We start from the raw sequence: 17,180 nt of genomic DNA, 5'->3' as shown, positions 1-17,180 counted from the left end.
CGTCTGAAAAATTTCTAAGTTCTGTTGGTCTGGAAGAGAAACCACTCGTTCCACCCAGGAACCATCAAAATCCAAGGCGATGAGTCCGCCAAAAGCTGGTAATTGCCAATCCTGGCCAAGCGGCAAATTCCGCGCTAGCTCCACCTTTGAAACTACTGCGCTGGACTCCCACCACACATGTAGTAAAACAACATCCCCCAATGGATTAGCTTCCCCGCCAGAGTGAATGGTGCTGCAAACGTGAGCTGACTTTAAGGCCAGGTCACCAATCACCGTACTTGTAGACTACGCGTGCGGGAAGCAATAGGCGTGGGAGTATGATAATGTAAGATGCAAATTAGACTGCCTGTGGGTGATGCCAGAGGGTTGTGCACCCGGCAGGGCTGGACGCATATCTCTAAGACGGTCGGAAAACTAAACCTGTTGGCTCTGTAGCCACAGCTTCAGCATTTCGCACACAAGCTCTGTATGTTCATCAGAAGACAATCAGCCCCGCTGTAAAACTACTAACGAAGCTACTTTTCCCCGTTCCTCCTCTCCTATTACGAACTGACGCAGAGCTCTGCCAAGTGGACAGAGTTCCACAACCCAAAAGTAACTGGAACATCAAGTCATTATAGTACATCGTGCGCAATCACTGAACCTTCATATTAAAGATGGATTCACACGCAATAAATAAACATTTTAGAATCGACACCATGAAAGCGGGTAGGGACTGAAGGGCCTTCCATACGGGAGATGGATGGGCCAGAAGGGCAATCCGTTCTTCATATTTCGGCATTTTTCACATTAAAAAACTCTGCCGAAAGCGGAATACGTGATAAGGGATAGAATAAATGCTTAGAACTGACTGGCGAAACAACATATGTTCTTTGGGTTTGTAGCTTGACATTTTACCACTGACTAACCAAGACGCACACAAACAAGTACTAAGATGCTTATTTCAATATTCTTGGTGACCATGTCTATCCTTGTAGATATTTTAATAACCGGAAGTTAAAAAGGGGGTCCACTTAAGCAGCAGCTTACTATAGTAAGATGTCTTCCAAGGCCACGGACGACGTGCAGATGCGATTTGGATGTGTTGTGCTTCGGTCTGAAATGCGTACACTGCCTGAAGACTAATTGACAACTGTTGTTTGCCGCCAAGTTCCCGCGTTGTTGAATGATGAACGGGAATCTTAAGGCCCTTAGCTTTACAAATGTACTTGCTGCTAAACTGCAGCCTTCTTGGTAACTCAGAAATTCAAAGAACAGACACCGTGATACATTAAACGGTGTTTCTGAAGCAAAGCCCGAGTGTCAGCCGTTAGTGAACTTGAAGCAGGCGGTGGCTGACGCCTAGAACTGAGACAGCGTGAGGTAGCCACGAGAAAAATAAGTTCGCATGCACTGAACCGACCAGCATCCAAGAATTTTTCGAAGCTGGACCAAGACAGGGTGGGCAAGAGGGTTTGCTCTGTCGCACGGGATTTAGGTGAGAGTAGAGATTGGCTGGGGTTTGCTACCGTGGTGTCTTAACCAGGTACTTTGACTCATTAATTCATCCAACTGACAATGCCGGGAAGGATTCATAAGCAATCAGGCAAGCGATAGCACTCGATCGTCCAAATTAGTTAACTTCTGATATGACACATAAATTCCACAATAATTGAAACTGGTCCCGCAGTAATAAAATAATTGAAACTGAAATGGGGCACCAAAGAAAATACGACAGAAATTCAACTATTGTCATTCTATGTTGGAAGGTTCTGCTTTCGGTCCAATGTTCAGGTGCTCAGATATTCGACTGCATTCCATCTACCAGTCCTACACCTACAAATGTAACTTAGTCACCACCTCTGCAGCCTACCTGTGGTACACAAAACATGCTGCGTAAGCTATGCGACATAATGAGCGGCTGGTATAACTCGGTTAAAATGGTTCAAATGCCTCTAAGCACAGTGGGACTTGACATCTGAGGTCATCAGTCCCCTAGACTTAGAACTACTGAAACCTAACTAACCTAAGGACATCACACACATCCATGACCGAGGCAGGATTCGAACCTGCGACCGTAGCAGCAGCGCGGTGATGTAACTGGAACACTGGAGCAACGCCATATACCTAGTGATGGTTTTACCCGGAGAGCGATTAAACATGAGCATGTGGACAGAGCGTGCATTAAACTGTTCTGAGACATGCCCCTAGATGCTCAAGTACATAGAGATGCTGAGATAAAACCCGCCGGCTGCGAGTTGATGGCCACATGATAACATCCCAGCCTGTCTGCAGATCGACACACCGAGCCAACACCAGACCAGCTACCTTTGTAGTCATGTGCCACCAATTCCATCAAAAAGTCATATAAAATAGTTAATTCCCCCTAAATACCCAATTACTACACTGCCGGATAATAGGGAAAGAGTTGTTCGATCTAAACGAAAGTTGGTAGGCGTGCTTCTGCATATGTAAGATAATATCTGTTCAGATTTCACGCCAGTCTAATAAGAGTGGAGATATTTAGCCTCACTATGACGATACACATTGGGTTTGCTTTAAATACACGCAGTAGCGGTCGTGAGCGTGAGCTACCTGTGAGATTCGACGTGGTGAATTGATGTTAGTTAAGAATGCCTTTAAGGCGACAAATACATCTAAGAGAGTTTGAACGTGGTCATGTAACTGGGCTACGAGAAGCTGGATGTTTCATCTGCGATACTGCAGAAAGACTTGGCAGGAAAGTACCCACTGCACATGATTCCTGGCAGCGGTGATCACGAGAATGTATGGTCACAAGAAGACTGGGCTCTGGACGGCCATGTTGCATTGCGGAGAGGGAATAGTGTTCTCCGTATGGCTCCGGCGCATCGTATTGCATCTGCAGCAGCAATTTCAGCAACAGTTGGCGTCACAGTACACAACCAACTGCTACAGATCGGTTACTTCAAGGACAGCTCCGAACCAGACGCCCTGTAGTGTGCATTCCATTGACCCCGAACCATCGCCACCTGCGACTTCAGCGTGTCAAGCGAGAGCTAATTGGAAGGCAGTGTGGGGAGTCTATTGTGTTAACCGATGGCCGCGTATTGGTTAGAAGGAGTCCTCTTGAGGATCTGCTACGTACCTATTTGCGTAACAGACATCAGAAGAACACTTAAGATATGGTGTGGGTGCAATTTCGTATGAGAGCAGCAGAACCCTCGTGCTTATCCAACGCACTCTGACTGCAAATTTGTGCGTCATTCTGGTGATTCGACCTGTTTTGCTGCCATTCATGAGGAGCATTCCAAGTGTTGTTTTCCAACAGTGTAACACTTGCCCACCTATCGCTGTTGTAACCAAACATGCTCTACAGAGCGTCGATATGTTGCTTGGAGGCCGGCCGCGGTGGTCTCGCGGTTAAGGCGCTCAGTCCGGAACCGCGCGACTGCTACGGTCGCAGGTTCGAATCCTGCCTCGGGCATGGATGTGTGTGATGTCCTTTGGTTAGTTAGGTTTAATTAGTTCTAAGTTCTAGGCGACTGATGACCACAGCTGTTAAGTCCCATAGTGCTCAGAGCCATTTTTTTGTTGCTTGGGCCTGCTCGATCACCATATCTGTCCCCAACTCAGCACATATGGCACATGGTCGGACGAAAATTCCAGTGTCATCCACAACCAGCATTAAATGTCCCTGTACTCACCCACCAAGTGCAACAGGCATTCAACTCCGTCCCACAAACTGACATCCGTCGCCTGTACAGCACAATGCACGCAATTTTGCATTGCTTGCATTCAACGTTCTGGCTGTTACATCGGTTATTTAGCATTTCACATTTGCAACGGCTTATCTTGCACTTAGATTAACCTGTGATTTTGGAATGTTAATCACTTAAATATGTTTCCTAGACCAGTGTATTCCAGAAGTTTCAATACTCTGCATTAATTACTTTTTGGTGGTGCGATTTTCTTCCGTCAACGTATGTCTATGTCCAGGTGAATCGACACCGAGAAACGTATTCTTAAATTTATAACATATTTTATGCACTTGAATAAAGGTATTCATTGTTGCATACTATCCCTATAGTAATTTTTACAACAGTCTTCATGAATGCAACGCTGTGGAGACTCCCGTCTTCCAAGATGACAACAGCCATGTACACAGTGCTGCACACATACAGTCAGTTCCACAAGAAAGTTATGCCGTTTCTGTATGAAATGAAAGACACTATTGTAAATATATGTTTACCTGAAAATACATGTTGTTACTAATTGCAAAATTACCTAATACTATCGATTATAGCTTGGCACCTTTTTGCCATGCTTTTCACAATATTTTCTGCATTTTCTCTCGGTAGCGATCTCCATATCGTCCTGAATTTATATGACAGCAGCTTCAAATTATATACTGGCTTTTCTTTAAGCTTCATCTTAATATACGACCAAACACTTCGACGGATTTGCATCCGGAGACATTACAGGCCAATCCATCGTGGACACCCCATAGTCTTGTTTCCAAGCTGTACGAAGACAGCTGCGATGTTTCGGATCGTTATCCTCTTGAAGCACGTAGTTCGTCTTGTTCGAACAAAATAGCTTCTTAACGGACCTCAGAAGACACTTTTGATAAGTAGTGCATATTTTGGCACTGCCTCGCGACGCTTTAGATGTTTTGTATTCATTTTAAACTGCAACGACAAAACAAAACATTCAACTCTTACAGTGTTTATCTATACACTGTGCAAAAGCGCATTGAGTACAGATTCGAGACCACTACCAGAAATGTCGCTGCGGACGGTACATTTAAAATTATGGCATATATTTTCTTGTGGTATTGATTGTATGCCTATGGTTCGACAACTCCTTAGGCAGGCTATAGCACCTCGACCAGCTCACTTAGTCACTTGTCCGCAATCCTATAGCAAATGTCTTGGACTGTCTGAAATATTGAATGATATGTAACTATCGACTTACGTGCAATGTGGTAGCTTTACAGGCAAGACACTGGGATGCAGGGGATGCAGGGGGTAGCGCCTTCGATTAGCTATCGAAACGTTCTACGTCTTCCATTCGATCTCTGCCACTCCCTAAATTCTGAATAAAAATCATCAGCTGGGTGGTCACGCACGGCCCAATGTCTCAATCGCCCTGCCAACGACCTTGTCAAAGACTGTAGCTGAGCGGCCAGAGGTTCAGGGTGGCCTCTTGACCTAAGGGCGGAAAAGCAGTAAGAGCAGTAAAAGCAGAAGAATCAACATTGATCAATAACATGAGGATGTAATGACTGCATAAAACACGCATCGTGTATTCTCGAGCTGTAACTGAAAATCTGTCATAATGATCTCTCCTTTGGCAAAATTTTTTGAATTAGTCCCCGACTCGAATCTTCTGAAGAGGACTGGCAAACGGAGGAGATGAGTTGGAGTGTGGAATGTCAGAAGTTGAAATGTGGTTGGGAAGCTAGAAAATTTAAAAAGGTAAATGCAAAGATTCAGTCTAGATATAGTGGGGGTCAGAGAAATGAAATTAATGGTCGACGACTATAAGGTAATATCAGTGGCAGCAGAAAATAGTGAAACAGGAGTAGGATTTGTGGTTATCATATATAGATACCACCCCACAGACATCAAAGTTGGTACTGAAATTGCAAGTTCCGTCAGACGCCGACAGATGTCAAGCGGGATCCGGCGGATCCAATGGATCACGTCCGCTGGGTCATGCCTCCAGCGGCTCCGGACGACAAGCGTCCTCTGCCGCCACAATATAGGACGGCTGGCGGCAGCTACACAGCCCACTCGCTCTTGGGTTGCCTCTTTGCTACGTGGCGCTACGCACACACCGCCTAGTTGCGGCTCCGACACCAACTTTACTTCTTGGTGCAGTATTTGTAATGAGTGTGCGCACGCTTGGAGAAATACAAGTTAAATAAATCTTCTGTTTACTGTGTTAACTTGCTCGCTAATTATTTCCGTTCCTGTCCAGCTTTCCTACAACGGCAGTTGCTACACCACTCTGTAGCTCACCTCTCCTTACCGTTGCCTACAAGGTCTTATACTACAGGATTCGTCATGAATAGGGAGACAGAGCAAAGACTGAATTACTATGAACAGTTCAGGGATAGGATTACGCTCGCCAGAATCGTCAGCAAACAAACGCCAACACAAATAATTCAGCTATGCACGTCAACGTCACAAGCAGAACATGAAGAGTTACAGTATATGAGGATACTGAAGGTGTTGTTTAGTATGTAAACGTAGATGAAATCTTATAACCTTGGATGATAGGAAAGTTGTACTAGGGGAAGGAGCAGAATAAAAATTTACGCTGGAATATTGGCTGTGCAGTAGGAATGAGAGAGGAGAATGACTAATTGAGTTCTGTAATAAATTTCCTGCTAGTGGCGAATACACTGTTCAAAAATCAAAAGACGACGAGGTATACTCGTATGATCCTCTTACGAGAAGATGATCTTTTCATTGTAAGAGAAGTCAATTTTTTACTGATATCGAAATCATAAGAGGTTATATCCGGTGCTGTAAACATTTTATGACGCTATTGGTTTTCAAATTATCCAGTAGAAAGCGGAATTACATATTCATCTAATGAGCAGTTTTTTTCCTTCCTGTGGAGATGGTCGCTACGTCCGAAACCCGTAGAAAATAAAGACTAAATCTTTACAGTTGATAGCACAAATGTAGTTCTTCAAATTTGCTCAACAAATATGACTACGGCCTATCTCTCTTCTGCATTCTGAAAAAATCTTTCGTACTATCAGTTATTAAATCCTAAAGTTATTGTTATGTACCCAGGTAGGCTATAAAGTTTCGAAACTTTATTAACAAAAATAAAATAAAAGTTGAGGCGGTGGTTTTAATACTTCAGATATTCTACATAGTCTCCTCCCACTTGAGCACAACGCACAGAAGATTCAAACACTTAAGAGCGAAAGAAACTGGTACACCTGCCTAATATCAGAAGAGTGTTCCTGGAGCCACTCTTTAGCAATTCTAGACCTTTGGGGCGTCCTATTGTACTGGCGGAATTGCCCAAATCCGTCGGAATGTACAGTGGATGTGAATGAATGGAGGTGATCATACAGGATGCTTACGTACGTGTTACCTCTCAAAGTCGTATCTAGACGTACCAGGGCTCCCATATCACTCCAAGTGCACACGCCCCACACCATTACAGAGCATCCACCAGCTTGAACAGCCCCCTGCTGATGTGCAGGGTCCATGAATTCATGAGGTCGTCTCCATACCCGTACACGCCCATCCTCTCGATACAATCTGAAACGGGACAGACAACATGTCGGTGTTGACGGGCCCAGGCGAGACGTAAAGCTTTGTGTCGTGCAGTCATCATGGAGGCACGCGAGTGGGACTCCGGTTCCGAAGGCCCATATGATGATGTTTCGTTCAATGGTTCGCACGCTGACATTTGTTGATAACCCAGCATTGAAATTTGCAGCAATCTGCGTAAGGGTTGCACTTCTGTCAAGCTGAACGATTCTCTTCGGTCGTCGTTGGTCCCGTTCTTGCAGAATCTTTTTACGGCAGCAGCGATGTCGGAGATTTGACGTTTTGCCGGATTCCTGACATTCACGGTACACTCGGGAAATGGTCGTACGGGAAAATCCCCACTTTATCACTACCTCGGAGATGCTGTACCCAACGCTAGTGCGCCGACCATAACACCACGTTCTCAATGACTTAAATGTTGATAATCGGCCACTGTTGCAGCAGTAACCGATCTAACAACTACGCCAGACACTTGTTGTCTTACAGGTATATAGGCGTTGCCAACCGCAGCGCCGTATTTTGCCTGTTTACGTATCTCTGTCTTTGAATACGCATGCCTGTATCAGTTTCTTTGGCGCTTCAGTGTACAATCTTGCGAAACTGTCAGAAACGTCTTTCTTTGGGCTGTTGTTCTACCTGCGCGTCACATTGCCTTCAGTACTTTGTCGTATAGTGGTAGGTTCACATTAATAACACCAAGTCTTGCCAATCCTGATTATTTTTCCACGAAAGAACTGTCTGCGTTTCCCATTACAATAGTAAAGGCAAGCGTCCATGCATCGTTGCTTTTGTTCTGGAGTCACGGCGCGCAGTACTACCTTTGCTTACACTTTTCTCTTCTTGAAAAAAAGTTCTACAGAATGTTTTGGAGATTTTGCTTCATTACGATTTGTGGAAAAGCAAAGCTGAGACACTATGGCCGCACGCCCACTACTTAGCAATACCTGCTCACAAATAACTGGTCAAACGCACATCTGTTGTGTACAGTTGTTACTGCGCTAACGTCGCTAATATGCCAGAAACAAAATCAGTATTGGAACTTTTTGTGCAGCTTTGGCCACAACAGCTAAAATCACTGCTAGCAGTTTCGCTCTAGTTGCGCAATTCTCTGTAAACCCTTCTACGGTGGCCAGTGGGAGTACTATTCAGATTCGTAAGTGAGCATGCGCTTGCTCTTGACCTCAACATCTCAGCCACGACTAAAGTAGTGATTTCGCGTGTCCCATATGCACTGAGCATGACTTTCATTCAGAGGCGCGAGTAGCAGGTGCGACAATAATTTTAACACGTACCACGTCAATATTCTTCACTGACGGCGGTGACAACGTCGTTATTTCTCCAGGGTGAGAGGCTCTAAAAAATGGTTCAAATGGCTCTGAGCACTATGGGACTCAACTGCTGAGGTCATTAGTCCCCTAGAACTTAGAACTACTTAAACCTAACTAACCTAAGGACATCACAAACATCCATGCCCGAGGCAGGATTCGAACCTGCGACCGTAGCGGTCTTGCGGTTCCAGACTGCAGCGCCTTTAACCGCACGGCCACTTCGGCTGGCTGAGAGGCTCTAATTCAGCAGTAATTCAGTGTAAGAGTCAAATAAATACAATGAACATTTTAAAAAGGCGTGTTGTTTTTGTGCACTCGTGGTACAAAGCTCTTAGTTTCGTCAGCATTAAATCCGACAGGCTCAAGTTCAAAGGTGCTTAAAAAGTGCCAGAATTGTCACAGAGAAGAGTTCTAACAATTCATCAATACCAAACAAATGTTGTGCACCATTTATTAACCTTATAGCCGTCAGAAAGGGAAATGTATTGCTGAATGTTCAATTAATATTTACCATAGCTTTTTATAGTAATTCGATAGTTATATTTTATTGTTTTTAATTTTAAACACTGTAAGCGCATTTCGTCCATGTAGGACTGTTTGATAGCATATGCGACTGTTTATGATACAAAACAAATTTTACAAAAGTTCTCTGCGTCAACCACATTCTTTACTGAAACTCCACGAAGTGTTTCGATGGTTTTCAAACTCATCCTCAGGTTTAGGCAGTTACTTAGATTAGTATTTTCGCTTGTAGCATTTCTGAGTCAGCTTGGCGTTTTTGTTTCCTATAAAAATACTACTACGTCAATTGTCATCTAGAATGTGCCACTCAATCTTGCAGAAAGAAAAATACTTACAAGTAACTGCAGCAACTGCATAATTCCGACTATTATTATACAGGAGTCCGCGGCTCGTGGTCTTGCGGTAGCGTTCTCGGTTCCCGCGCTCAGGGTCCCGGGTTCGATTCCCGGCGACGTCAGGGATTTTCTCTGCCTCGAGATGACTGGCTGTTGTGTGTCTTTCATCATCATTTCATCCCCATTCATTCACTCGCAAGTCGCCGTAGTGGCGTTAAAAAACTTGTGGAGCGGCGGCCGAACCGTCCCGCGAGGGGTCTCCCGGCCACCAATGCCACACGCTCATTATTATTATACAGGAACGTTACATTAATGACAGAAACTGACCTATGATTAGACAGGATGAGGTGACTCCAAATGTACGGTTTCCGCTAAGTTATAACACAAAGTTCGCAGCTCTTGGTCTAGTGGCTAGCGTTGCTGCCTCTGGATCACGGAGTCTCGGGTTCGTTTCCCGAAAAGAAAACAATACAGATTTATTATATAGCGCTAGAAAACAAGAATTCTTCAACAAAAACTTTTAAAAAAGCGGATACAGAACAAAAATATATCAAACATCACTTCAATAGTTCATCGAATTTGTATAAAACATATTTCTGTTATTCATAAACAACTATCGCATTTATCGATAATAACAGGAAACTCTTGCCTTTAATCATGACGAAGAGCGTAAAATCACAATAACAGTTATATATATATATATATATATATATATATTTAATGTTTGTGCATGTAAACTGTACTTGGGATCAAAAGTAATTGCTTTCGTCAAACGATAGCACGGATGTTACGAGATCAATTAATTTTTATTACTTATAAAATGCAACTGTTCTTGTGTAAGGATACAAAATACAAGATAGACTCACACTAAACGTCGTGCGGTTCTAATTACGTCCAAAACAAGCTCTCAAACACGTAAAAAACAAAGAAATCTTCGGCTCTTAATTTCTCTCTTGAATATTCGTTTAAGTTTCTTTCTCTACCAATGATAGCCAAAACTACTGAAACTTAGTTTTGATTGAACGCAACCCTATTAAAGGTTAATCTTACATTTAATTGTAAAAGTAAGTACCTTTCGTATAACGTTTCCAAAGTTCTTTCTCTTTCATTGCCGTCAGTGGGAAGTTTAGATTACTGATGGCCTACTAATCCTGTGGCTTAAGACGGCGAGCTGGCTTTTGTAGGTCAATTTGAAACTATTCGCCTGCTTGATAGACGACACGCGTCCCATATCAGAGTGTGCTTCTCGACTTATCCCATACCACTGTGGTACGTACTAAACAGTTATCGTTTACCCACTGAATCTACCCCGGCCGTGGAGGCATGCTGCGAAACACGTTGAAAAATGGGCTCGCGCTGGCTTCGACCCCGGTGTCCCATTTCAGTGGGTCGGTAATACCGGGTCTCTGGTCGGGTCCGCCCAGTGCCTCTACAAATGTCAGTGACCGGGTGGCCACTCTCACCAGATGAGTGGCGATAAGGCGGGAGCAAGGGCCAGGTGGCCGGGTAACACGGCGCCCAAAGACAGCTCTCTCTCACCCAGGCCGCCGCCTCCTAAGGCGCTGTGTGACAGACCCATCTGCCTCTGCGTGTCTGGACGGACCGACAGGCGGGCTGGTACAGCGCCGATGCGCCCAGCTGCAGCTGCAGCTGACGAGATGGAAGCAACGAACTACAGTAGTTGGGCTGTATCGGTATGCATCCGACAGCATACGTGCCTGGTAAGTCCCAACACGTGGCACATAAAATCAGGATATTCCGTTGCTCATACCTCGGGTTCTATTGGTGACAAAAAGCTGGGCTGAGTGCCTTGAGTAGGCCTTGGGCTATGGACCATTGTATACCCAACAGAAGAGTAGTCTTAGTGCTCCCATGGAACAGTACAGGGTCAAACTATGAATATTACGCACTTCCTCCTGTTTAGGCAAATGGAGCAAATCGGCTGGTTCTTTTAGCATTTTATGTGGTTCACGGCGGGCTTGATAAGACTTATGAAGGCATCGTTAGCTCATGGGCGGTTTCTCGAAAAACTCCGTAAAAAGCGTTCTTTCTAATATATTTTCGCCGTCACCAGCGGAACAAAACCCAGACGCGGATTTCAAGACGACTGTACAAAGTAAATGGCTGTAATTTTTACCATATGTTCCTAAGATCCACATCATGAACAACCTCGAAATTTTTTTCTTGTCTTTATCAATTTTTGAGATACAGAGGTTCAAAGTTACTCTACTTATACACGTAAAATACACACGCCAAATCCGGGTGATTCGAAACCGTAGTTTAAAAGTGACGTAACACAGAAAATATGCTGTAAAATGTCTCCTTTGTCATCTGGGAGTCCCATGTTCTACTACCGAACGACAGACAATTTTTTCTTTTCACGTAAAATCCCGTCTGAGGTGTAATATTAGTTTTGCGTTATTTCAAAAAAATGTGTGTGAAATCTTATGGGACCTAACTGCTAAAGTCATCAGTCCCTAAGCTTACACACTACTTAACCTAAATTATCCTAAGGACAAACACACACCCATGCCCGAGGGAGGATTCGAACTTCCGCCGGGACCAGCCGCACAGTCCATGACTGTAGCGCCTGAGACCGCTCGGATAATCCCGCGCGGCTGCGTTATTTCAATTTCACGTAAATAAATTATCTAAATTTTACTGATCAGTATACTTCTTTCAATGATGAGTTACATGCCCTGATGCGGCAAGGAAAAGAAGGGAACCAGCGGAAAATGTTCCTGTCGGAGTACAAAAAAAGGTGAAAAAGTTCCTGTTTATCTGTAAGACTCTGACACGTGAAGTACCAGCTGCCTCATTCTACCTTCTTCATGCTGAGTAAGAAGGAGGCAGTGGCAAAGGCAAAGAGACGGAAAAGTAATATATACCGGAAGACAGCAGACAGTGGTTGTGTTATGCAAAGATTGAAGGAGACAATGACAGTGTGAGAGAAAGAGAGGGGCACAGAGGCAGAATAAAATAGTTGACAGTGGCACAGAACAGTGCTAGCAAAAGGGAGGGGGTGGGGGGGGGGGGGGGGGAAGAGCAAAGAGAAAGAGAGCGTGGAAGCAGATAAAACCTATTTATAATGAGAGACAGACTATATCACAATGACAACGAAGAAGACAGACTCAGTGAGAAAGAGAAGATACAGCAGCAGTAAGAAGCAAAGAATGAGGCAATAGCAGTAAGACAGACCAAGAGGGAGACAGTAACAGTGAGAAGAGACTAATAGCAGGACTGTGACTGTGATACAAGAGACAGTGACAGCTGGAAAAACACAAACAGACGGTGTCAATGAGCTGGGATGAATGAGTGAATGAAAAAGGGCAACTGGGATTTGACAGGTATGAGCGACTTCCAACGATGGACTAGTAGGTTGGAACGAGTTACAATTAGGGGAGCTAGTGGAGTTTGTGGCGAAATCCATGTTAAAAAGCCGCGAATATGTTCACATGCCAAAATTTTTGGGAAAAATTTTAAACATGAGGAGGAAGGTGGAATGAGACCGCTGGTACCCAACTTTTCAGTCAATCTTTTAAAATAAACAGGAACATATTTCAATTTTTTGTGCTCGGATAGGGGCATTTTTCGTTGATTGTAGGACTCCACAGTTCTAGGCGTAGAGGTCAAGATGTGAACGGCTTTGACCGGTTTAACGAATTCTAACACATAATAGTTTCAGGCTGCAATTTAGCAATGATATATAGCAGAGAAAAGTTCAAAAGCATCGTGTATTAGAATCAGTGCAGGATACTGTTGTACCGAAGAATGACGAGACGCATTTGAACTTCGCTAAGGATGTGGATACAGTGATAAGGAACACCAGAGTTCGGCTGATGAGGAGTTGCCGTCTTTAAACAGGGCTTTCAAAAATGTTGCACGGAAAAACGTAAATACAAGGAAGATAACTGCGGAGACACCGTGGGTAACGGAAGAAATGCTTCAATTGATCGAGGAAAGAAGGAAGTACAAAAATGTTCTGTGAAATTCAGTAATATAGAAATAAAAGTCAGTTAGGAATGAAACAAAGAAGCAAGTGAAATTAAAAGCAAGGGCGGTAACATTAAAAGAGCAGCGAACTTTCGCTGTTAATCTCCAAGAAGAGAGCGGAAAGGCGAAAGGAGTTCTTTGAAGGCTTCTCTGAGGGGGAGGACTTACTTGATGACATGGTAAAAGAAGAAATTATAATTGATGAGAAAGACATAGGGGATCCAACATTACAGCAAGAATTTGAAAGTTCTCTAGGAGATCTGAGATCAAATAAGGGAGAAGGGAAGGATAATATTCCATTACAATTTCTAAAACTTACAGGGGAAATACCAGCCAAACGACAATAGAAATTGATGTATACAGGCTATGAGACTAGCAACATGCCATCTCACTTTCCTAAAAATATCACCCATACAATGGCAAAGGCAGCAAGGGTAGGTAAGTGTGAGAAATATCGCACAATCAGGTAAGCAGCTCATGCATCCAAGCTGCTGACAAGAATGAGAAACAGGAGAATAAAAAAAAAACTGAATCTCTTCGATGACGATCAGTTTGGCATTAGGAAAGGTAAAGGTACCAGAGAGGCAGTTCTGTCGTTGCGATTAAGCCATACGTATAGAGGGATTATATACAATATGTACAAGAAACAAGAGGAATGACCAAACTCTTTCTTACGTCCCTTTTGCACGAAAACAGCCCAGTATCCGCCATGTTGCCGACTGACACCTTTGTTTACATCCGATAGTACATCTACGGCCAACGATCACATTTTGTTTACAAGTTCTGCACAATGTAATCTTTGGCCGTGGATGTATTATCAGAGGCGTTTGTGTCACATTCATAAAGGCAAGCAGAGTGGTAAGTAAGTACGGCTAAACAGCAGTACATCGTAAATATACAACTCGCAAAGTCTAGCAGCTAAACAGAATTGTTATTTTGCAGGGAGCAGCACCAGTGTTCAATTAGCTGTCGATATTTGTAACTATGTACCGACTGAAGGCTCAAACAGGTATTCGCTGTTTGGAGATGGCTGAAAGCCCGAAATGCGTATTAGCTTAAATAAAAATAAGTAATAAAGTGGTTGGTTGATGTATTTATTAAAATAATATAATCCACAGCCTCGGAGCTCAACAACCAGTAAAGTGGATAAATTATTATCAATGCGATGGACTTGCCCAGTTTTAATTGGGTCCTATTAGTGTCTGTAGAAAAATGAGCGCGGTGTTTTTGATGAGACTTTTTCCCCTAGTGAATTTAATCTACTGTCTCGTTTCATCCTTGCGAAGATTATGACCAGCTGGAAGCGGTGAAGGGTGTATTTTCCATTCCAGTGGCCGTGTCTTGGAGCACTTTTGCAGCAGTTGCAGAGCTTTAATTATTGACTTTGGAACACTGTCTCGCAGTCAGAGCGGACTGGCGACCCTTATTTAGAATGTTTTAACAAGCTAACAGGGCAGAAGATTAATCTGTGTTTTCCAATAAACGTTTCTAACTAAACACGTTGCGTAATTGCTCTCTCGTACCGCACATGTTAAGGGTGGTTTGTGTTGTGGTTGCTGTTGCGACTGAGACTTCGCGTGACGCACATTGGATCAGAATCCAGTAAAAGTGTCCATACATGAAAGGAGAAAAATACCTTCGGAATTAAGAAGTGTAGTTTAAAAGGCAGACCAGAGTAATGTGGAACTATTGAATCTCGGTCTTAGAAGCTGCAAGCTCCTTATTCCGAAGGCAGAATTTCGTTCAGATGAAATATTTTTGCTCAGTGAAATCTTCTTTTTAGATAGAGGCTATTCCAGACGATATGAATATAATTACAAACACTTATTACTACGAATACTCATTATTTAATCATCTATTAACAATTGGTTTGTGTCAATTATTCTCTTACCGGAATGCGAGAAAAACGAAATTGTAAAACGCGATAGAGAAAAAGAGATAGGTTTTAGATTCGACAACATTCCGCCTTCTTTTCTCATTCAGTCCTTAAGTATGTCCATTATCTTCATGAATCAGCCTTAAAATCCAGCTACTGGCCGCAACTCTGGCTTTGAGCCATTTTTTAATCGACAGTTGCAAAATGCCATTATTTGCACGGGGAAAAAATTGAAAATTTTACGAAAATATGAATAAAACATAATGCACACATGGTAATTCAACTGTCCTTCGTATAACATTGCTAATAAGCTATTACAAAATAAGATATAATTTTTGAATATAAGAAGATATATCTTAAACACATTAGTAATATGAAATGTACTCTTAATAAAACCATTGTATTATTTCATATCGATAACCCTTTTTTTTATAAATTTAATTTTGTTATATTTTACTGTTACATATTTCTTCTTTGTGGATCTCCGAGGAAAGTGAAAGCTTTGTCGTCGCAAGGTCTTGCCCTCTCGGTAGCTGCTGCAGAAGATTATGATGAGTCAGATGCTAATGATGATGAAGAGGATAGAAATGTCGGTGAGGAAGAAGATGACGAAGAAAATGAAGACGAACAATATGATCACAGGAGGAATAAGATTAAGAAGACTCATAAAATTTTTGTTGCTAAAATATATTTTCTGTATTTAAGTCGGTAACAGAAGCAGTTTTATAATAGAGCTTACCGTTAAAATTATAATTTTCCACCGGAAACTTTTTTTGTCCACTTCACTAATTTTTTCCAGATTTTCGCCACTTTGAATCCACCATTTTGAATTTTTCAGTTTTGATATGGAAGTCGTTACCAGAAGGGTTACAAACCCGATTATACCCACGTTTGGCCACACTGGACGTGATTTCGCAATATCTGCAGGTTTCCAGAATTATGGTCCTCTGTGCGATTCTACTGTAGTTCCAAGGACGGTAACCGATACTACAGTGTATCTTAAGACTACAGCTGTTTAACGCTATTTACCTGAGTTCACTGCTCATTTATCACTCTTATAATAAGCTTTACAAACACGGTGAATTTAAAAAAATAGCATTTGCTGTTTAGATTCATTGCCTCGTCCATAAGCGCATGTCCTCAGATTCTCCTCAGGTTTATGGTTTATTCTTATACGGCCATCAAGTAAACACTACACACATGTTTGTTGACAATCGTAAAACAAAAGCAGACGCCACCCCCGATTTTACTTATCAAATCAACAGACCTGAAATCATCGTTACCAAGGTAAAAACACTGTTACAGGTTCACTGATGCATTCGAGTAAACAAGCATCACACACCTCGCGTCTTGGCCTCCCATTCCCGATTTCCGTTGACCCAGAGCCTTCGTTACTGTAGCTAGCAATGACATTGTTCGAACGACAAGTCACAAGAACGATATGATTCTTAGGTCATTAATTTTAATTTATTGCTAACCTAAGCTAAGAATTAATTTACTCTCTATTTCTGTGGTTAACGTAAGAATGAGTCCCTAGCTGAGTGGTTCAAATGGCTCTGAGCACTATGGGACTTAACATCTATGGTCACCAGTCCTCTAGAACGTAGAACTACTTAAACCTAACTAACCTAAAGACATCACACAACACCCAGTCATGACGAGGCAGAGAAAATCCCTGACCCCGCCGGGAATCGAACCCGGGAACCCGGGCGCGGGAAGCGAGAACGCTACCGCGCGACCACGAGCTGCGGACCCTAACTGAGTGCTGGTTCTCTAGCTTAGCGTATGTTGCTTATGAAGTAATGATTACGCCGGACTGACATGGGACTGGTCGTGCTACTGCTACTCATAGGAACTTTAAAAT

The sequence above is a fragment of the Schistocerca americana genome, chromosome 4 (genome assembly GCF_021461395.2).
Source record: "Schistocerca americana isolate TAMUIC-IGC-003095 chromosome 4, iqSchAmer2.1, whole genome shotgun sequence".
Classification (NCBI taxonomy): domain Eukaryota; kingdom Metazoa; phylum Arthropoda; class Insecta; order Orthoptera; family Acrididae; genus Schistocerca; species Schistocerca americana.
This window is presented reverse-complemented; position numbering follows the sequence as displayed.